The sequence below is a fragment of the Pelobates fuscus genome, chromosome 3 (assembly GCF_036172605.1).
Source record: "Pelobates fuscus isolate aPelFus1 chromosome 3, aPelFus1.pri, whole genome shotgun sequence".
NCBI lineage: Eukaryota > Metazoa > Chordata > Amphibia > Anura > Pelobatidae > Pelobates > Pelobates fuscus.
Genome location: NC_086319.1, coordinates 131129002 through 131153162, shown reverse-complemented (window position 1 = coordinate 131153162; position 24161 = coordinate 131129002). Strand labels below are relative to the sequence as shown.

Sequence of the window (24161 nt, the reverse complement as noted above, 5' to 3'; positions counted from 1 at the left end):
TGTTATAGCAGAGTAGGCACCTGCTTTCCCCACATTGCAGGTGTTTACTCTGCTAACACTTACCCGGCCGGGAAGGGCCAGCGAGGGAGCTCAGTGTTTTTGCTCCTCACTGCTCCCTCGCGTGGTGTCTGTAGTGAAGCCGGGCACGGGAGCAGTGAGGAGCAGATATAAGGACCCCAGGGAGATGCCCCACATCAGCTTCAAAAGGTAGGGAGCAATAAAGTAAAGTGTGTGTGTGTCAGTTTGTGTGTGTCTGTCTGTGTGTATCTGTCTGTCAGTGTGTGTCTGCCTGTGAGTGTGTGTGTGTGTGTCTGTGTGTGTCTGTCTGTCTGTCAGTGAGTGTGTCTGTGTGTGTGCCTGTCTGTCAGTGAGTGTGTGTATGTGTGTGTCTGCCTGTGAGTATGTATGTGTGTGTGTCTGTCAGTGAGTATGTGTGTTTCTGTCAGTGAGTGTGTGTGTGTGTGTGTGTGGCAGTGTGTGTGTGTGTGTGTGCCTGTCAGTGAGTATCAGTGTGTGTGTCTGGCAGTGTGTGTGTGTGTGTGTGTGTCTGTCTGTCAGTGTATATGCGTGTGTCTGTCAGTGAGTATGTGTGTGTGTCTGGCAGTGAGTATGTGTGTGTCTGTCTGTCAGTGTGTGTGTGTGTGTGTGTCTGTGAGTATGTGTGTCTGTCTATGAGTATATGTGTGTGTCTGTCAGTGTGTGTGTGTGTGTGTGTGTGTCAGTGAGTATATGTGTGTCTATCAGTGTGTCAGTATGTGTGTGTGTGTCAGCGGGAGGATCAGATTTGGCACAGGGTGGTAGAGGGGAGGACTGGGATTTAGTAGAGGGGGTGCTGTGGTTTAGTAGAGGGGGATGCTGTTTTTTTTTTATATATATATACTCTACTTTTTAAAATAAACCTATGTTTCTATTTTTTTGCAGCCCACATAAACGTAAACCTTGTTTATGGGGCCCATGACAGACTTTGAGTTTGACATGCTTGGTTTAACCCAAAGGTCTGTGTTCCAGCGCCAAATCTCCACGTCTCTCAGTCCTTATGTTTTCACAAAATCTTTAAACCGAAAGGCTCTTGCAGAATTGAGCAGGTCTCAGCCAATCAGTGACTCCTTATTCATAAAAAACATAAGAGCTGTCAGAGCGTTTCCATTTAAAGATTTTGAGAAAACAGAAGGACAGAGAAGTAGGTAGATTCAGTGGTGGAACACAGACTTTGGGGTTAAACCGTTTGAGAATGACCTCCTGGCACCATTGCAACATCAATTTTATGACGTTATTATGGTGTCTAAACTGGTGATGATTAAACGGGATGACTAAAGGGACATTCCAGGCACTTAGATGACTTCTGCCCATTGGAGTGATATGGGTGCCAACTCCCATCACCCTTAACCCTGCAAGATTTTATAAACTGCAATAATTACCTTACAGGGTTAAGTCCTCCTCTAGTGGCTGTCTACCAGACAGCCACTAGAGGGACTTCCGGCTACTTAAAACACAAAAAAATGTTTTAAACGATGCTGGACGTCCTCACACTATGCATGAGGACCTCCAGCATCACCGGTATCCCCATAGGAAAGCATTGAATAATGCTTTTCTATAGGGAGGTATAATGCGCGCGCGGCCATTGTCGCGAATGCGTATTAGGAGCATGGGCGAAGCCTGACCCAGCGCCCTGCATCTGATTCTCCATCTTGCTAAGCAGGGCTGTGCATGGCTGATCTCATTGACATTCTTCTATTGGACCGACTTGTGGGCTTTCCATCTGAGAGGAAAGCCCAAATTAGGCATGGTGCCCAGAGGGACCCAGGTAAGCTGTCAAACCTAAAACATTTTGATAAATTACTCTGGATGCGGCACTTCTGGAACAGAGAGCTGTTGTAGTTATAGTGCTTGGAGTGTTTTTTTAAAGTAATACTCCAAGCATCATAATCATGGCAAAGTGGTAGTGCATGGCGGATTCCAGACATTTTTGAAAGATTTGACTTCTTACCTTGCTGCCGCTCTCCACTGCCAAGAGGGAACTGTATTGGTTATGGTGCTTGAAGTGTTCCTTTAAAGGCACACAAACAATCTTTTTTACATCTGTAAGCTCTCTCTCTCTCTTCAAATGGTGGAATGATTGCATAGATTGCTTACACGCACTTGCAAATGTGCACTTCACTGCTTCATCACCATTTATTATAATTACAGTATGAATATGTTTACAATCTGCAATAATAACCGGAAGCTTTAGGTCTTTTATTTTCTTATCCTCACGTCAAAAATAAAAGTGTACATAATTCCATTTGTGGTAAGCCATGACTCATTTTCCAGTATCTTATTTTCAACAATAAACTTTAACAATAATCACAATGAGTGTCTTTTCTACCTTTTCATTTAGTTACAACCATATCATTTTACTAAGCATCACTTTTGGTTGTTGTATTTATTTTCAAGCTTCCCAAACAGTTGCTCACATTGTTTGTAAGACCAATTATCATCTTTGCAAAACCAAAAAGCTGTGTTGCTAAGCAGCCGGCCTTTTACAGACAATGTGTATTTTTGCAGAATGCAAGAAATAGTAAACAGTTGTAAAAAAAAAAAAAAGAGAAAAATATAAAGTTTGTTTCCTTTTACAGAATCTGCTCTATTCTATCAGCCCACTTGTTCATCAATGTCTAATTTAGCTTGTTTTCTGCTTTCATAAATAATTCACTAGAGTTTCATTATAATAAAAGTCCCCTTTTCAGCCCAATCTTAGGCAATTCAGATGTAAAAAGCATTTCAATTAGAGTAGATTACTATGTGGTGGTTTTTTGAATTGTTGATATCACTCTATTTAGATATGTTGACCAGGCTGAAAAGTAAAAGCAGAATCTGTATATTCTCACCCTACTTTACTTGGTAGATTTTAAAGGGACAATCCAAGCATCATAGCAGTTGCTATTCCTTGGACAGGTTAACGTACAAGGGAGTTCCCTATTATTCTGAACTTTTTTCTTATTACTTATAACTTAGTAATTTTCAGAATTCTAAATATGCTCCTCCCCATCACAGATATTCCTCTACACTTTACCGTGGCTAGTATTGTATAGCGTGTGTAGATGTGTGCTATAATGATTCAAACAGTTCATAGAAACCCAATTACAGGTTACTGTGAGTCTTGAATTTAATACGAGCACGCTGAAAATGCAATCTGTGTGGTAAAAAAAGCCTTCCCCGCATAATGAGGGCAATTTAACTATAAAGGCTTTTGTTCAATTCTCAGAAGAGACAAAGATTCAGTCTATGCAGTGCCAAATTTACATGTCAGGAGCCTGAAGGCACAATATTCTAAAGTACACCCTGCTCCCCTAACCCCAAAACAAGGCAGACAAACTAAGCAATGAATGTATTAAATGGACATTGCAGGCATATACACACAACTGTATATGTATAAATGTATGTGTGGGTGTGTATTCCTGTTGGTAATGTACTGTGTTTGAATCTGAGTATAGTGAGTGTATGCAGATGTAAATGCAAGCAGAATTACAGATAATGTTAGAAGGGGTTAGGGTAAAGAGTGGGGAGGTTAAAAAGGCTCTATAGTCACCAGACCACTTCATCTCATTGAAGTGGTCTGGGTGCAGTGTCCCTGTCCTCTTTAGCCTGTGATGTAAAACATTGCATTTTTAAACATTGCAGCTTTAGATAAACTGCAATAATTACTTTTGCAGGACTAGGATTGCCTCTAGTGACTGTATATTAGACAGCTACTTGAGGCGCTTCCTTTATTCTCACAGAGTTTGACTCTGTTAAACGACGATGGACGTCTTCACGCTTTAACTCTTATAGAAGGGTTTTATAACTGTTAATGTCATTGTTTGATTACATAGAGTGTTTAGTGTTAAGAAGATTAACAGTTTGGGACAGATTACATTTGCAGTATAAGGACTGTTTAGGATTATTGGGTTTAGGTTATAAATAGTATTGGGGTACAGGCAATGTTTTTAAAAGGAGTTAAATATAGGGTAAAGGTAAAGAGACTATTTTCAGGTTTAAATTTTGAGTGCTGGAGTTTGAAGGGCTATTTGCAAAGTACTCACCCTTCTTTGTCTTGAAGACCAGTCAGATTTAGTATATCAGAGCTGCAGAAGTGGTTACACAATATGCATCACTAAGAGCTACCCTTCTCCTCCTGTAAGATTTTTCTTCATAGACTCACTTCCTAGACGTGCCCAACAACACAATCTGACCAAGTTTAAAGTTATATTATAAACATTTGTTAAATACTTTTCTGAGTTTTTCTTGCTTTGTTTTTATTTGTATATTTAAAAGTGTGTGTTTGCTTACTGGTTTAAAAACATTTGATGTGATGCACATCCCTTTAGTTTAAAAATAAAACGTTATGAAACACCACTAGAATTAAGTCCATCTTTGTCTATTTAAATTGTTAGGTGGTATGCATTCCACCCTCATAATCTTCCCACTTATTTTTCTTCCAACCATAAAGCACTGTATTTCCTCTATAATGGAACATTTAAAGTTGCCTATATATAGCATCACATTTCCTTGTATATACTTGTATTTCCTTGCCCCATGTATCTTCTCATATTACCATATACTGTATATATTTCCCCCAATGTTATCAGGTTGCTCCAAGGAGAGACAGTCACAAACTCTCACACATTTAGAAACACATATAGGAACAGGTATGCATTTAGGTAAATATACACACATGAATGCACAGCTCCAGCAGCCACCCAAGTCCTGTGTCTCTGAGTTCATGATGTTCGGGGAGAATCTGGAGATTCTGCTCACAGTTCTTTATTAGAATTTCTGCCTGCATTGCCACTGATCCTGCTGCAGCCTCTGAGTAAGTGATTGCATGCAGTATGGGCATATTGTCCAAACTACATAAAATTACAACCTCCATTCACTGTCCTGAGCTAAGCACAGTCTAAGGACGGCTTGTTGGCTGAAAGAATCAGCTGAGTGCCCATCTAGTTTGCTGTAGACAGCTTCCACTTCTTCTGGGGTAGCTGAGGGCACCCATGGGTCCCAGTTAAGGTGTCAAATTGTTCTACTGTTAACAATTGAATAAATTAACTACCATACTTAATGATTGTTTTTAATGTTATAGTGAACCTATTATCAATTTTGTGATAGTGTCACTCACCTTCTAAGTCTTCTTTGAGTTTAGGGCATACTTACTTTAATACAGCTCAACAGACCCAGAGCATTAGTATTAGCCTTCATGGGCTGCAAGCCTTTCCCTGTCTGGCAATGTCCCACTTAAGTGTTGTAGTGACAGAACATTTTCATATGTATCTATATGCAGGGATGTATTTACCAATTACCAGAAGGCAAACAAGGCATTTGCCTAGGGCGGCACTTTCAGTGGGGGAGCTAAAAAATGCCAACCAAGCTCCCAGACAAATGCCTTTCTTGCCTTGTGTTCTGGGGCTGTCCACCTTACTGTGAGTGAGTGAGTGTAGCTGTCAGTGTGTGTCTGTAAGTGAGTGAAAGTGTGTGTCTTTCAGTGAGAATGGGTGTGCCTGTGAGTGTGTGTATGTTATTTTATGTTTATCTGAGAGTGTGTGCCTGTCAGTGAGTGGGTGTGTCAGTGTGTGTCTATCAGTGAAAGTGTGTGTTGGTTAAACAGTGTGTGCTTATGACTGTATGTGTGTGCCAATGACTGTGTATCTGTCAGTGAGTGTATATCAGTGCATGTATCAATGAGGGCATGTGTCTGTCAATCAAAAAAGTGGTTTGACACAAATTGGGGGGTCAAATTTAGATTTTGGGGGTGCCCGAATTTAGTCGTGCCTAGAGCAGCACAAATCCAAAATACACCAATGTCTATATGTCAGTGGCTGCTCACTGTTTAATATACATGCCCCTACTCGCGGTATAGCGAGTAGGGGCATAATTTACTAATACTAAGTAATCTTTACTTAGTATTAGTAAATTTGTCTGAAAGACCAATTCAGGTCTTTCAGCCTTTTAGTAGATAGCTCCCTAATACCGTTGGAATTAGGGAGTTATCTACTTATTCATTCCTGTCATTACATTGACTGGCTAAGTAACTTAAATTTTATATGAATGTATGTTACTTGATTGGTGTAAGTGTTGCAAATGCTTACAGCTGAATCCTGGCTACGTTTGTATACACTTTATTTAAAATTGTATACAGTGTAACATTCTTCATTCTTCCACTGGGTAAGTATATTAGTACTTAGGCAATACTGTGCTTCGGAACTTTGGCAACTTCGGCAATTCGTCTATTCGGACATTCGGAAGTACCTGGATGTCCGAATTGCCCCACATTCGTCCAAATTCACATTCGGGCCAAAACAAATTGAACATGTCTATAAACTACACATTTTTGTATTAAGTGATGTCTCATGTGTAAAACAGTACCCCCTATGTACAAGTTTTATGGTGTTTTAGGAAATTACAGGTTTAAATATAGCATGTTACATTTTTCATTTTTTTCACATTGAAATTCGCCAGATTGGTTATGTTGCCTTTGAGATCGTATGGTAGCCCAGGAATAAGAATTACACCCATGATGGCATACTATTTGCAAAAGTAGACAACCCAAGGAATTGCAAATGAGGTATGTCTTTTTTAGTAGCCACTTGGTCATAAACACTGGCCAAAGTTAGTGTTAATATTTGTTTGTGTGTGGAAAATGCAAAAAACTAATTTGAATGCCAATTCTGGCCAGTGCTTGTGACTAAGTGGCTACTAAAAAAGACTGGACATACCCCATTTGCAATACCTTGGGTTGTCTACTTTTGCAAATGGTATGCCATCATGGGGGTAATTTTCATTCCTGGGCTTCCATACGGTCTCAAAGGCAACGCAACCAAACCGGCGAATTTCCATGTGAAAAAACTGAAACGCAAGCCTTATATTTGACTCTGTAACTTTTGAAAACACAATAAAACCTGTACATAAGGGGTACTGTTATACTCGGGAGACTTCGCTGAACACAATATTAGTGTTTCAAAACAGTAAAACGTATCACAACAATTATATTGTCCGTGTAAGTGCCATTTGTGTGTGAAAAATGCAAAAAAAATCACTTTTACTGACAATATTGTCATTGTAATACATTTTACTCTTTTGAAACACTAATATTTGTGTTAAGCAAAGTCTTCCGAGTAAAACAGTACCCCCATGTACAGGTTTTATGGTGTCTTGGAAAGTTACAGGGTTAAATATAGTGCTAGCTAATTAAATTGCCTGGACTTTTGGCCTGGGTTGTCAGGCAGGTCCCGCTAATTGTAATGAATAAAATGACCTATTTATGACATTTTATTACATAAATATACGTAGAATGATATATATATATATATATATATATATATATATATCTAGTCAAAGGTGAAATAGGAGCACTCAAAAGGACTTTTTCGATGAATTTAATGTGGTAGAAAAAGTTTACAACCAAGTGTAACGCATATCAATCGACGTTTCGACCCCTAAGGGTCTTTTTCAAGATCAAACAACAAGTGAAAAAGCAGCATTTAAATATCAAATACACATGTATAACTCACCAATCGTGTGCAAGTGATTAGCCAAACCCGGAAGTGCCCCAACGCCTCACATGGTACTGGGCGTGCGTGATGACGTGCATCATAGTTGCTAAGCAACGAAACTATACCCGGAAGTGTCCGGTCTTCATTCAGACTACTGGGCGTGTATACTGACGTGTATCCCAGTTGCTAGGTGATGGAGTATGAACTCCCAGGGCTAAAATACAGAAAACAAACCCTCGTGAAAATGCTCTACGCAAAATTGTTGGAAGATCTCAGAAGACGAGATCTACAATTGAAAAAATTGAAAAGTAAATAAAAGAATACTTAGTACGTATTCGATAAAAACTATTCTCACTATTAGTAATGTAAGAATGAGACAGCCGAGGGGTCAAAAAGTGCTCCCGCAGTGAACTATGTGAAAGTGTGTCTATAGTGACAGTGACACACACAAAAAAGTTACAATTCTACTCGGCAATTATGTCTCTAAAAAATCAAGGACTGATATACTTGAGCAAAAAATTGACAGGATTAGAAATAATTAGAAATAAACCATTGGCTTACTTAACAACCAAATTCCATGTTGTGTAACAATATATAACTTAATGGTTCAGCTATAGAGATATCTGATGAGGATCAAGAACTATACTTAACAACAATATTGAAAGCGGGAAATTATTCAAAGGAACATCGTGAAGGAAATATATTCATTTAGTCCTTTTGGAGTGACAGTGTCCAATCGATGTATCCAATAAGTTTCACGCTGTAACAGCATTTTGGACCTGTCTCCTCCTCTGGGGCTTGGTGGGACGTGATCGATGGCTATAAACTTTAATGTAGGGAGTCTGTGGTTCAGTTGAAGGAAATGTTTGGCAACAGGTTTATCCGATTTTTGGTCTCTAAATGCGGTGGTGATATTTGACCTGTGTCCACGTATACGTTCTCGAAGAGTTAAGTCCGTTTTCCCCACGTATGAAAGGCCACAGGGACAAGTGATTAGGTATATCACATGATTGGTCATACATGTAATGTAGTGGGTAATTAGAATTCGAGTCCCACTATGAGGATGGGCAAACGAGTTGCCTGTGTTCATGTGACTACATGTGACACATCCGCTGCATCGGTGACAGCCTTTCTTACTGGGTCCCATGGTTTTCTGATAGCAAAACGTAGGGTCACTTTTGACTAATAAGTCTCTCAGATTTTTATTCCGTTTTAGACTAATGTTCGGTTTTTGGGAGAAAATCGAAGGTAGGTTCCTATCTGAACCTAAAATTCCCCAATATTTGTGTATGGCTTGTTGAATCTGTGGGGTGCCAGTATGAAGAGTCAGTGGTAGGTACATTTTGTTCACTGGCTGAGATTTCTGTGTAGTCTCCCTAGATGCCTGTGTCATATGTCCAATTGCTTTATCCTTTGCTTTCGTCAGGACTTCGTGACTATAGCCTCTGGCTAAAAATCTATCGGTCATCTCCTGTAGTTGTTTTGCTTGATTTACAGGGTCACTGTTATACCTCAGCACGCGCATGTATTGGGATATGGGCAGAGATTCCTTCAATCTTTTAGGATGATAGCTATTAAATTGAAGTAGTGTGTTTCTCGCAGTATCTTTGCGGTATAGGGTAAATCCTAGTTTGCCTTCATCCTTATCCTTGTACACTGAAACGTCCAAGAATTGGATTATATGTGTATCAAAGGTAAGTGTCAACTTCACAGGTAACCCTGAGGAGTTGATGTTATTGATCATTAGTTCCAAGTTGCTTACGGTATCTGTCCATATCAGGAAAATATCATCCACGAAGCGATGATACAGAAGTATATGTTCGTCAAATTTCTTCAAGATGTGTTCCGTTTCAAACAGCGACATATAGGCATTCGCATATGAGGGCGCCATGGCTGCACCCATAGAAGTGCCCATTAGTTGTAGGAAAAAATGATCTTCGAATTTGAAATAATTGCACGTCAGTGCTATTTGTAGCAACTCCATCAAGAATTCAATGGGTGGGCCATCATATTTACGTGAGTCCGAAAGGATCTGTCTTAGTGCTTGAATGCCTTCTGTATGGGGTATTATAGTGTACAGATTCTTGACGTCTAGTGTGACCAATAGATGTTCTGCTTTCACTGTGGTTACATTCTTGATGTGCTTCAAGAAATCGTTGGTATCACGCAGACAAGTTGGAAGGTCCAAGACCGTTGATTTAATATGGTAGTCGATAAATTTGCCAATGGGCTCCAATAGACTGTCACGAGCTGAGACGATGGGTCTTCCAGGTGGGTTTGTCTTGTCTTTATGGACTTTGGGTAATGTATACAACACAGGGTGTCTAGGGTGTTCCACGCATAGGAATTTCGCCAAAGGTGTGTCAATAAAGCCCATCTGGACCCCGGTGGAAATAATAGTTTGAATCCGATTTTGGAATGCTTTTGCGGGGTTGAAAGTTAACCGTTGATATGTTGTAGTGTCGGAAAGCTGGTTATATATTTCATCCCTATATTTAGTATATGACATCACCACAATGGCTCCTCCTTTGTCCGCAGGACGGATAATGATGTTCGGATCCGATGTGAGGTCCTTAAGGGCTGCTTTCTCTAATCCCGATAGATTCTGTCGATGGTCCGTAGGGTTTTTTAATATTTTCTCTGATTCCTTTCTCACTGACTGCATGAATGTCTTTATTGACACATTGGAGGTTTTCAAGTCTCCTGTGTACTGAGTTTTAAAAGGTTTTTTAGAAGTAATTACGGTTGTTGTATTAGTCAATGCAGAGTTGTCCTTCCATCTCTCATAGCTGGTCAAAGTACGTTGAATTTTAAATAATTCAATGTCCATCTGTAGTGGTGCTGGTTTCGATACTGGTACATAAGTCAAGCCTTTAGAGAGAACCGATAAGTGATGTTCTGTTAAAATTTTTGATGATAAATTGAATACCGATTTCACCTCTTCCTCAGCGGTGGTTTGCCTTTTACACCTGTGCTTCTGGTGTCCCTTCTTTCCTCTCCTGGTGATGGAGTTCTTTTTCTTCCATGGAACCGGGTTTTTGACGTGCCTGGAGATTCGTGTGGCTGAGTACCGGTCTCTAAAAAAGGACGTTTATCTGACCGAGTATTATCTTCTTTATTTTCGGCATCAGATGCCGATTCTCCAGAACTGGTATCAATAGTTTGGAATAAAGGTTTCTTAATACGATAACGATATCTGGGGAAGGCTTCTCTGTTGGGTGTTTGATTCCCACTTAACCATCCATACACTCTGTGACTGGTGTAGTCGTAGTTAACTTTGTCCAATTTCTGTCTCTTAAAACGGACAAGTTCGCTTTTATACTTATTGATGTCATCTTGCAATTTCAGCATGTGCTCTGTGGCAGCAGAGGAGTGTAATAAATCAACGTTAGTGTTCTCGACTGTTTGGATGGCTTGCTTAACACCGATCAGTTCCTTCCCCACTTCTTCGACCACTATCACCATCCAGTCGAGGGAGCACTTGTTAGCTATATTCATCCACTTACGGCAAAAGTCCGGGTTTTGCCTCCCAATAGTAGGGGAGTTCCGTACTCTAAATCCCCGGGGGATCCGCTTGGCTCTATGATAGTCGGATATAAAAATGCCGTGTAGGTCTAAGTCAACCTCCCTTCTTCTCAGTTTAATCAGGTCATTATATAAATCCTTGATGTTAGTTGTCTGTGAAAGATCTTTAGCTGATTTAGACCATAAAATGGCCTGAGCTTGATCCTCAGATATGGAGAGGGTTTCCGCTGAGTCAGTGAAAACCCCAGCTTTGCTCAAGAAATCATCCATGGTAGCAATCTTGAGGGTGAATCTGAACGCACTGTTCAGTGAATAACTCCAACTTTGGGGGTGCCCAAAATGGTGTGACGTACACCATAAATATACAAAAATAACGATAATTTAGGCACTCACCCTTAAAAAACTTTCAGTTGTCTTGCCTTAGGTGCTACCAGCGTCTGAGATATGTAGTCAAAGGTGAAATAGGAGCACTCAAAAGGACTTTTTCGATGAATTTAATGTGGTAGAAAAAGTTTACAACCAAGTGTAACGCATATCAATCGACGTTTCGACATCTAAGGGATACACGTCAGTATACACGCCCAGTAGTCTGAATGAAGACCGGACACTTCCGGGTATAGTTTCGTTGCTTAGCAACTATGATGCACGTCATCACGCACGCCCAGTACCACGTGAGGCGTTGGGGCACTTCCGGGTTTGGCTAATCACTTGCACACGATTGGTGAGTTATACATGTGTATTTGATATTTAAATGCTGCTTTTTCACTTGTTGTTTGATCTTGAAAAAGACCCTTAGGGGTCGAAACGTCGATTGATATGCGTTACACTTGGTTGTAAACTTTTTCTACCACATTAAATTCATCGAAAAAGTCCTTTTGAGTGCTCCTATTTCACCTTTGACTACATATCTCAGACGCTGGTAGCACCTAAGGCAAGACAACTGAAAGTTTTTTAAGGGTGAGTGCCTAAATTATCGTTATTTTTGTATATTTATGGTGTACGTCACACCATTTTGGGCACCCCCAAAGTTGGAGTTATTCACTGAACAGTGCGTTCAGATTCACCCTCAAGATTGCTACCATGGATGATTTCTTGAGCAAAGCTGGGGTTTTCACTGACTCAGCGGAAACCCTCTCCATATCTGAGGATCAAGCTCAGGCCATTTTATGGTCTAAATCAGCTAAAGATCTTTCACAGACAACTAACATCAAGGATTTATATAATGACCTGATTAAACTGAGAAGAAGGGAGGTTGACTTAGACCTACACGGCATTTTTATATCCGACTATCATAGAGCCAAGCGGATCCCCCGGGGATTTAGAGTACGGAACTCCCCTACTATTGGGAGGCAAAACCCGGACTTTTGCCGTAAGTGGATGAATATAGCTAACAAGTGCTCCCTCGACTGGATGGTGATAGTGGTCGAAGAAGTGGGGAAGGAACTGATCGGTGTTAAGCAAGCCATCCAAACAGTCGAGAACACTAACGTTGATTTATTACACTCCTCTGCTGCCACAGAGCACATGCTGAAATTGCAAGATGACATCAATAAGTATAAAAGCGAACTTGTCCGTTTTAAGAGACAGAAATTGGACAAAGTTAACTACGACTACACCAGTCACAGAGTGTATGGATGGTTAAGTGGGAATCAAACACCCAACAGAGAAGCCTTCCCCAGATATCGTTATCGTATTAAGAAACCTTTATTCCAAACTATTGATACCAGTTCTGGAGAATCGGCATCTGATGCCGAAAATAAAGAAGATAATACTCGGTCAGATAAACGTCCTTTTTTAGAGACCGGTACTCAGCCACACGAATCTCCAGGCACGTCAAAAACCCGGTTCCATGGAAGAAAAAGAACTCCATCACCAGGAGAGGAAAGAAGGGACACCAGAAGCACAGGTGTAAAAGGCAAACCACCGCTGAGGAAGAGGTGAAATCGGTATTCAATTTATCATCAAAAATTTTAACAGAACATCACTTATCGGTTCTCTCTAAAGGCTTGACTTATGTACCAGTATCGAAACCAGCACCACTACAGATGGACATTGAATTATTTAAAATTCAACGTACTTTGACCAGCTATGAGAGATGGAAGGACAACTCTGCATTGACTAATACAACAACCGTAATTACTTCTAAAAAACCTTTTAAAACTCAGTACACAGGAGACTTGAAAACCTCCAATGTGTCAATAAAGACATTCATGCAGTCAGTGAGAAAGGAATCAGAGAAAATATTAAAAAACCCTACGGACCATCGACAGAATCTATCGGGATTAGAGAAAGCAGCCCTTAAGGACCTCACATCGGATCCGAACATCATTATCCGTCCTGCGGACAAAGGAGGAGCCATTGTGGTGATGTCATATACTAAATATAGGGATGAAATATATAACCAGCTTTCCGACACTACAACATATCAACGGTTAACTTTCAACCCCGCAAAAGCATTCCAAAATCGGATTCAAACTATTATTTCCACCGGGGTCCAGATGGGCTTTATTGACACACCTTTGGCGAAATTCCTATGCGTGGAACACCCTAGACACCCTGTGTTGTATACATTACCCAAAGTCCATAAAGACAAGACAAACCCACCTGGAAGACCCATCGTCTCAGCTCGTGACAGTCTATTGGAGCCCATTGGCAAATTTATCGACTACCATATTAAATCAACGGTCTTGGACCTTCCAACTTGTCTGCGTGATACCAACGATTTCTTGAAGCACATCAAGAATGTAACCACAGTGAAAGCAGAACATCTATTGGTCACACTAGACGTCAAGAATCTGTACACTATAATACCCCATACAGAAGGCATTCAAGCACTAAGACAGATCCTTTCGGACTCACGTAAATATGATGGCCCACCCATTGAATTCTTGATGGAGTTGCTACAAATAGCACTGACGTGCAATTATTTCAAATTCGAAGATCATTTTTTCCTACAACTAATGGGCACTTCTATGGGTGCAGCCATGGCGCCCTCATATGCGAATGCCTATATGTCGCTGTTTGAAACGGAACACATCTTGAAGAAATTTGACGAACATATACTTCTGTATCATCGCTTCGTGGATGATATTTTCCTGATATGGACAGATACCGTAAGCAACTTGGAACTAATGATCAATAACATCAACTCCTCAGGGTTACCTGTGAAGTTGACACTTACCTTTGATACACATATAATCCAATTCTTGGACGTTTCAGTGTACAAGGATAAGGATGAAGGCAAACTAGGATTTACCCTATACCGCAAAGATACTGCGAGAAACACACTACTTCAATTTAATAGCTATCATCCTAAAAGATTGAAGGAATCTCTGCCCATATCCCAATACATGCGCGTGCTGAGGTATAACAGTGACCCTGTAAATCAAGCAAAACAACTACAGGAGATGACCGATAGATTTTTAGCCAGAGGCTATAGTCACGAAGTCCTGACGAAAGCAAAGGATAAAGCAATTGGACATATGACACAGGCATCTAGGGAGACTACACAGAAATCTCAGCCAGTGAACAAAATGTACCTACCACTGACTCTTCATACTGGCACCCCACAGATTCAACAAGCCATACACAAATATTGGGGAATTTTAGGTTCAGATAGGAACCTACCTTCGATTTTCTCCCAAAAACCGAACATTAGTCTAAAACGGAATAAAAATCTGAGAGACTTATTAGTCAAAAGTGACCCTACGTTTTGCTATCAGAAAACCATGGGACCCAGTAAGAAAGGCTGTCACCGATGCAGCGGATGTGTCACATGTAGTCACATGAACACAGGCAACTCGTTTGCCCATCCTCATAGTGGGACTCGAATTCTAATTACCCACTACATTACATGTATGACCAATCATGTGATATACCTAATCACTTGTCCCTGTGGCCTTTCATACGTGGGGAAAACGGACTTAACTCTTCGAGAACGTATACGTGGACACAGGTCAAATATCACCACCGCATTTAGAGACCAAAAATCGGATAAACCTGTTGCCAAACATTTCCTTCAACTGAACCACAGACTCCCTACATTAAAGTTTATAGCCATCGATCACGTCCCACCAAGCCCCAGAGGAGGAGACAGGTCCAAAATGCTGTTACAGCGTGAAACTTATTGGATACATCGATTGGACACTGTCACTCCAAAAGGACTAAATGAATATATTTCCTTCACGATGTTCCTTTGAATAATTTCCCGCTTTCAATATTGTTGTTAAGTATAGTTCTTGATCCTCATCAGATATCTCTATAGCTGAACCATTAAGTTATATATTGTTACACAACATGGAATTTGGTTGTTAAGTAAGCCAATGGTTTATTTCTAATTATTTCTAATCCTGTCAATTTTTTGCTCAAGTATATCAGTCCTTGATTTTTTAGAGACATAATTGCCGAGTAGAATTGTAACTTTTTTGTGTGTGTCACTGTCACTATAGACACACTTTCACATAGTTCACTGCGGGAGCACTTTTTGACCCCTCGGCTGTCTCATTCTTACATTACTAATAGTGAGAATAGTTTTTATCGAATACGTACTAAGTATTCTTTTATTTACTTTTCAATTTTTTCAATTGTAGATCTCGTCTTCTGAGATCTTCCAACAATTTTGCGTAGAGCATTTTCACGAGGGTTTGTTTTCTGTATTTTAGCCCTGGGAGTTCATACTCCATCACCTAGCAACTGGGATACACGTCAGTATACACGCCCAGTAGTCTGAATGAAGACCGGACACTTCCGGGTATAGTTTCGTTGCTTAGCAACTATGATGCACGTCATCACGCACGCCCAGTACCACGTGAGGCGTTGGGGCACTTCCGGGTTTGGCTAATCACTTGCACACGATTGGTGAGTTATACATGTGTATTTGATATTTAAATGCTGCTTTTTCACTTGTTGTTTGATCTTGAAAAAGACCCTTAGGGGTCGAAACGTCGATTGATATGCGTTACACTTGGTTGTAAACTTTTTCTACCACATTAAATTCATCGAAAAAGTCCTTTTGAGTGCTCCTATTTCACCTTTGACTACATATCTCAGACGCTGGTAGCACCTAAGGCAAGACAACTGAAAGTTTTTTAAGGGTGAGTGCCTAAATTATCGTTATTTTTTTTTTTATATATATATCTATATATGTGAAGAAAAGGGGACTTCATCCGACCTTTCCTTCTATTTTTGTGTATTTTGTTTCATTTTTTCCTGCCTAGTGGATTATTAGTTCGGCAGTTTGCAACTACCGAACCCCGACCTCCCTCCTGGCTTGTTATGATCTAAAGCACCGACAATTAAGTGTTCCCTGGGTGGCCGCTGTTCGTATAGCCGAACGCCACGTGGAGAAGAAAACGGCGGCCATCTTGTTCGCACGAGGCGAGTCAGCGGGACTTGGTCGTCGAGTGTCTGGAACTAAAATCGGACACTCGACCGCACGAAGTACCGCTGAGAACTGCCGAACGCCCGCTTCTCCTACTTACCGAACAGCCAGAAGAGCGGCATTCGGTAGTTATGTTCGTACGGACCAGGGGAACAATCGCTACTATGAGCCAGGAGGGTATCTTCGGTACTTTGACCGTTTTTCGCCCTTTTTCCCATTGACCGACCGCACACGCTGAATTCGTGGAACTGTTTTGGGCAGGAGCCTCGTGTGTGGTCGGTAAAACAAGACTTCCACACTTTTTAAGAACCCCTGAACCGATCTGGGTGAAATTTGGATATGTTTACCTCCCAGATCGGGGCTATCAGGGGATATGTATTTTGTGGGGATACCTTGTGGGGAAAGGGGTGTTCCAACTTTTGGGTAAAATGTGTGTCCTCTGCCTGGAGATAATTGATTTACTCCTTAACTTATCTCAATATCTCCCGGGCAGAGGGAGGGCGTGTATTAAGAAAATACTGTACAGTGATTGGTAATATGTTTGTTTGTTTTGGGAGGTCCTCTTGCATGAGGATCCCCCATAAAAGCCAGCCTGTTTCAATAAATCTTTAGTTCTGTTACACCCTTCATGAAGTCTTGGCTCATGTTTGGGGAAAGAATACTCTATCTACTGGGAAGGATTGTCTGGGAAGCTGTATTCATCTCTACCCCTGCTGGAGCTATAATCACTAATACTCAGCAGCTGGGAAAGGAACAGGGGACCGCAGCACCCTCACCATGGCAGGTCCTAACAATATAATATATATATATATATATATATATATATATATATATATATATATATATATATATATATATATATATATGTGTGTGTATATATATATGAGCTGGCTGCACTCACCTGAACATGCTTAAATAGGGTGCTGCTGGGGGCCAATAAGTAAAGTAAAAATGAAAATCCAGCACACTCCCTTATCTTCTAAACAGCTACTTTTGTGCTGACCGATTTTGCTAGTTTTATTAAAAAAAACCTAATCTAGGCAAAAAATATTAGTTATATTATATGATCATACATTGCATAAGCCTGCCACAACGTCAATGTACCCCATCTTTGGCAGGTCCTACTCTAACAACCAACTGTCTACTAAATGAGCTACTCACCTGGTGGAAATCCTTCCTATCGAGTTCTCTGCAGTACAAGGCAAAATAGGGTCCTGAGATGAGGCACCTGTGACAGGGTGGGGTGCAAAACCAAGGAGCTGGCTAGACTCCTAAATATATATAGATATGAAACAAGGGGCAGGCTGCACCTGAACATGCTTAAATAGGGTGTTGCTCGGGCCAATAAGTAATGTAAAAATGAAAATCCAGCGCACTTCTTTATCTACTAAACAGCTACTTAGAGGACGGAGGGGGACTCCCTGGGCTCCCAGGTAAGTCCCCATACTGCGACCGGGTAAGTAGAAAGGACGGTTAGGGCGTTCTATGCCGCCCTCCGGCGTTTAGAGCCGGTTCCCTAAGGACGGCATAGAATGCCTGCCGTCCTTAAGGGGTTAAGAAGAGTATTTGAGGATCAAATCATTAAAAATGTTAAGATCGCGGGGCGTGGCCAGGCAGCTCGAGGGAATGGTTGTGTGAGCCGTCAGCTGCAACGAGGGTATACAGTCCACAGCGATTAGAAACGCATTACCGACCTTTATCAGCTACCAAATATAACCGCCCGTCCTCTGAAAGCACCATGGCACAAAGAACAGCAAAAAAGGGCAAAATGCGCCCAGCTACGCTGCAGATCGCGGCACTAACCTCCCCGCGGCGGTCTCCACAAAATGGCGCCGGCGGCCCTTCATCACCCACAGCGTGCTCTGACAGGAGTGACAGCACTTCCATTTCGCTGGGAATGACTTTACCAGCGTCCGAAACTACTCTCCACAGAATGCTGCAAGAGCTGCAACAATCTCTTCAGGCAGACTTCTCCAAACTAGCCCGGGATGTAATGGCAGATATCCAAGCAATTGGAGAAAGAACCTCTTTATTGGAAGACAAATCTGAGGAAATAATTGAGGCCCACAACACCCTTGCAGGGGCCTATGATTCCTTGGAGGAAAAAGTCGCCTTCCTCACAGCAAAAATAGCTGATCATGAGGACCGAGACAGGCGCAACAATATCCGCCTGAGAGGGATAACTGAAGATATTGGGCCATCAGTACTGAGGGAATACACTACAACCCTCTTTAAAACCCTATGCCCGGAACTTATGGATCGGGATCTTTGCCTGGACCGCATACACAGACTGCCGAAGCCCAGATTCTTAGCGCCATCTGTACCCAGGGATGTGATCACTCGAGTGCACCATTTTACAGCCAAGGAACAGATTATGCGTGCAGCGCGGATCGCCAACAACATACCAGCGCAATATGCAGGGATCAAGCTATTTGTGGATTTATCAGCTGCTACCCTAATGAGGCGTAAAGAATTTATGCCGATTACCAAGGCACTGAGAAACGCCGAAATCTCCTATAAATGGGGTTACCCCACATGTCTCCTTCTCAAGAAAAACGGTACAGATCACCAGATAAAATCGATACCGGATGGGATGAAACTTTTGAAGGAATGGGGCATTACTATCGAACTCACGGAAGACAATGCCCACACTAAAGATACTCGCAAATCGCCCACAAAAATCTCTAAGGATTGGTCTCACCTGACTAGACACAAATGAGACTGTGACACACTAGTTGCCGGCTGGCGCAGTGAGTTCCTTGCCCTCTTAAATGAGGATTCACGATGACACGTGAGATTGATCGTATGCACTAATTTGGTTATTCAACATATGTTATACTCTGATCAATATGTCAGATATGCTTAATATGTTTCTGTTTTTCTTCTGTATGACGCACCTTTGTTCACTAGGTGACAAAACTGTGACATGATTTTTCATTGTACCTATGACATAATGGATTAATGTGAGCACCAAATGACCAACCAGTGGTAGCTGGAATCATTAATATCCAGACACACTCTAAAGGTACAAGAGGTCAACCATAATATCTACAATTACCCTCCCCCACTCTGGCTCCATTGGGCCGATACTTTCTATTCTGACGCCGGACATTATGTCCTGGTATGTCCTGATGTATATAGTTGCCTTAAGGCTGAATGCTTTTTCCCTATCCCTTCTATAGCCTCCCCCCCCGTCACGGACTACACTTTCACGTATCAATGTAGAACAACTTTTATTGATTATTAGCAGATGCAGATATACACATGCATATTTACTCCTAGCCATAACATTTGTCCCGTGCACATACCCAAGGGCGACATATATGATACGATATGTAGTTTATAATAGGTCAGACTTTGATATTCTAATCTATAGACGACGCTCAGAGGTAACAATCTATATAATACAAGTAGACAAGGATAGTAGACGACACAGGCTACCCGTGTGGGTACTCGACACACTGATCCCACACCAGCATCAACCATAGCTTTAACCATACTGTCCCTTAACGCCAAAGGCTTGCATTCCCCCCACAAGAGGAGACTAGCCCTGGCGGAAGCAGTTAAACTGAGAGCGAGTATCGCCTTCTTTCAAGAAACCCATTTTCTAAAATCTAGTATGCCTAAATTTTGTTCCAAATCATTCCCGATGGGATTCCACACAGGATATATTAAAAAGAAAAGGGGGGTGTCTATATTGATTCACAAAGATGTGGCTTTTTCGACCCATAAAATAGTACGGGATAAAGAAGGTAGGTTCCTCCTCGTACAATGTCTCATAAACAATGCACCATACACACTTCTAAATATATATGGTCCCCACGATAATCAAGTGGATTAGGCAAACAAACAAAATAATTTCGTTAGCTCAATCCCACTTGTTTGGGACACTAATCATGGGAGGGGACACAAATTTTGTCCTAGACAGTGGATTAGATACAACCTCCGAGAATTCTGTCACAAAAGCATCAGCTCAAAAACGCTCTAACATAGCGGCACAACTCAGGTCAGTAATACATACAGCAGGACTGTTGGACATATGGAGGGTCTTGCACCCCTCGGATAAAGACTACACGTTCCACTCCCAAGCACACAACTCATATTCCCGTATCGATCGATTCCTGATTCATACATCCACAACACCGAACATACAAACAGCACACATAGGTATTATAACATGGTCCGACCATGCTCCTATCACTATATCAATACAAGAGAAATGTTCCAATATAGGACGAGGTACATGGCGTCTCAATGAAACGCTCCTGAAAGATCCCCATATACTAACCCAAATCAAAGACGATCTTGATTCCTATTTCGAACTAAACACTACTCAACACTCCTCCATAGATGTAATTTGGCAAGCTCATAAGGCAGTGGTAAGAGGGTTATTTATTAAATATGCCAGTCGCGCAAAAAAGAAAAGGGAAGAGACGTATAATAACCTTATCAAAGACATAGTAACCCTCACACATGCCAACAAGACGAGCCCTACATTGAAACAATATAGTGAACTGAGGAAACTCCAACATAAACTACACGAAATAGACTTAGACAAAACCAATTATATACTACAGTGATGTAAATACAAATTTTTTGCCCATGGGAACAAATCTGGTTCCGTATTGGCATCCAAGCTAAAGGCACGCACGGCCAACTCTCGAGTAGCCTGGCTACTATCCTCAAATAATTGCAAAGTGACTAATCCCCAAAATATTGTGGAAGAATTTGCACAATATTATAAAACACTATATAATCTTCGAGACGATGCTAACACACATACCCCATCTGTGACCCAAATACAAGAATTCTTATCCTCGGTTCACATCCCTACGTTAACGCAGACAGAAATCGATCTTCTTATACAACCGATCACCGAGACAGAACTGTTAAAAGTGATCAGCCAATTGCCAGCACATAAATCGCCAGGCCCAGACGGCCTGCCTAACATTTATTACCAAACTTTCTCCAGGAATCTCATCCCCTCTCTCACAATGCTCCTGAACCATTGTTTTCTCACAGGCAATATGCCACCCGAGATGTTACAAGCCCATGTATCCACGTTGCCAAAACCGGGCAAATCACCCACACTATGTCAAAACTTTAGACCCATATCGCTTCTAAATTGTGACACGAAAATCTATGCTAAAATCCTAGCTGAAAGAATGAAACACATATTAACACGTATCGTACACAACGACCAAACGGGATTTGTCAAAAATAGGCAAGGTTCGGACAAAAAAATCCTGAATGTTCTCTCCCATATGGAATCAAAGAACATGGAGGGCCTTCTCTTAGCGCTGGACGCGGAGAAGGCCTTCGACAGACTAAACTGGTGCTACATGACACAAGTCCTAGAAAAATTTGGGTTCCCTACTGCTTTTATACAAGGAGTCTTAACTTTATACGCCAACCCCACAGCTAGAGTGTCAAATGCGGGTTTCTTGTCAACGCCCTTCCCGATAACGAATGGCACACGCCAAGGATGCCCCTTATCGCCCCTACTGTTTGTATTATCATTGGAGCCTTTAGCATACAAAATACGAAACGGCAAAGAAATTACAGGGATACATGTATCTAACAAGGAATACAAACTATCCATGTTCGCAGACAATGTTCTGATCTCCTTGTCCAACCCGACACAATCGCTCCCCCACCTCATGCGCATTCTAGACGAATACAGTGCAATCTCGTACTATAGACTGAATCGGACTAAGACACAGGCACTGCCATTACGACTTACATCGCACACGGTGCAAGCACTAAAAGAAAGATTTTCCTTTGACTGGAGGCACACACACATTACATACCTAGGTATTAAAATAGCATCCACCCTTAGGAGCATAATCACACATAACCTAGCTCCCCTACCGCTAATGTGTAAGCAACTACTTCATAAGTGGAAAGGAGTTATGCTTTCATGGTTGGGGAGAATCAACGCGGTTAAAATGGTGGTACTCCCGAAACTGTTATATGTGGTTCGGATGTTGCCGATCCCACTGTCACCTACTCTAAACAAAACATATACAACACATAATCACAATGTATATATGGGAGCAGAAAAAACCAAGGTTGCCACTGTCCCTGTTACAGACCCCAGTAAAAGAAGGAGGACTTGGAGTCCCCAATATTCTCCACTACCAGAGGGCGGCTATACTGGAGACAGCAGTTAAACTCCATGCCCCCAAACTTATGATACAATGGGTAGACTTAGAAAATGAGTATAACCCGAAGGGCTCAGTAACAGATCATATGTGGACACCCAAACGTCTCAGAGACAATGCACGCTCCCTATTACCACTATCGAAATTTTCAGTCCAAGCATGGGATTACCTGCACCGGAATAGCAAGACCGAACACAAATTTTTACCTTGGGCTCCACTAACATCGCTCAACACAATTTCACCCTGGCTATCGCTAAATAAATGGAGAGATTTGGGAATCCTGACTGACCTATGCAGACAAGACGACATCATACCATTCCCGGAATTGCAATCCACCCACAAACTACCCCACTCTTATATATTCCCCTATCTACAATTAAAAAGCATAATAGAAGATAAGGTAACAAAGAATGTAGAAGGGGCGCAAACCCCCAGTAAAAACCTACTCATATTGTACGATAGATGCCACAAAACCCCAGTAAAAAACAAAACTCTATCTATAGGCTATTCAGCATTATATGAACAACTCCCTGCCCCGGACTTTAAATTCAAGTCCCAATGGGAAAAAGAACTTCACTTAAATTTTACTGATGACCAATGGTTAAAATCATTACTGGCGTTAAAAGGAATAACTTCTTTCTACTCCCATATAGAAGCCCATAAGAAGTTACTATTTAGGTGGTATCTGACACCAGATAGACTTAATAGAATTTACCCGGGCTCCTCGGATCAGTGTTGGAGATGCGCCCAGGACAAAGGCACTATGTCCCACATTTGGTGGGATTGTACTCTTATTGTCCGCCTTTGGGAAGAGGTTAAAGAAATATGGAGCAAGATTCATTCTCATACACTAAAACTAACGCCGAAGGTATGCCTCTTTCTCCTAATGCCTGAAGATATCTCCCAGCCTGATAAACAACTGCTCGCAATAATGATAATGGCTGCACGTAACCTCATTGGCACTCACTGGAAACAAAAAACATGCCCACCCTTACCATTGTTGCATCAAAGTATTCGAACGTATTTAAAATATGAACTAATGTCAGCACACACAACCAAACAAATAAAGAATGCTCATTATAGCTGGCGGCAATGGACCACCATAAATACAGAGTTAACAGGCGATGGAGATGGGGCCTACCTTTAGGTGAGCTACACTGTAGAAATCTCCACATGGTACACCACGATATGCTACTCCTAGGTTGCTAATATAATCTGTGGCACATCTTGTGCAATGTACAATAACTGTAATGTGTATTCTGTGAAATGTGCAATTGTAAAAAATCTTACAGATCCGTGATCCACCCTTTTTGTTCCCTTGTTCCCTTTTTCCTTTCTGTATCCCTTACCCCTCACTTACCTATTGGAAAAAAAAAAGAAAATCTTTCAATAAAAGTCAAATTTGAAAAAAAAAATGTTAAGATCGCATTGAACTCATGCAGCATGAGTTCAGATTCCCATAGGAAAGTATTTAGCATTTGCTCTGGCCGCACATGCGCATTTGGTTCCAGTCGGGAGCTAATGTCGGCAGGGGGAGTAGAGGTAACCAGTGTCGAGGGAGCCCGGCGCTGGTTTAAGGTAAGTGTT

General features: G+C 41.4%; 1 protein-coding gene across 1 annotated transcript in view; it reads left to right on the top strand.

The window, feature by feature from the left end:
• JADE2 (jade family PHD finger 2) overlaps positions 1-24161 on the top strand; it is a 647003-nt gene that overhangs the window by 211457 nt on the left and 411385 nt on the right. The window lies entirely within an intron of this gene.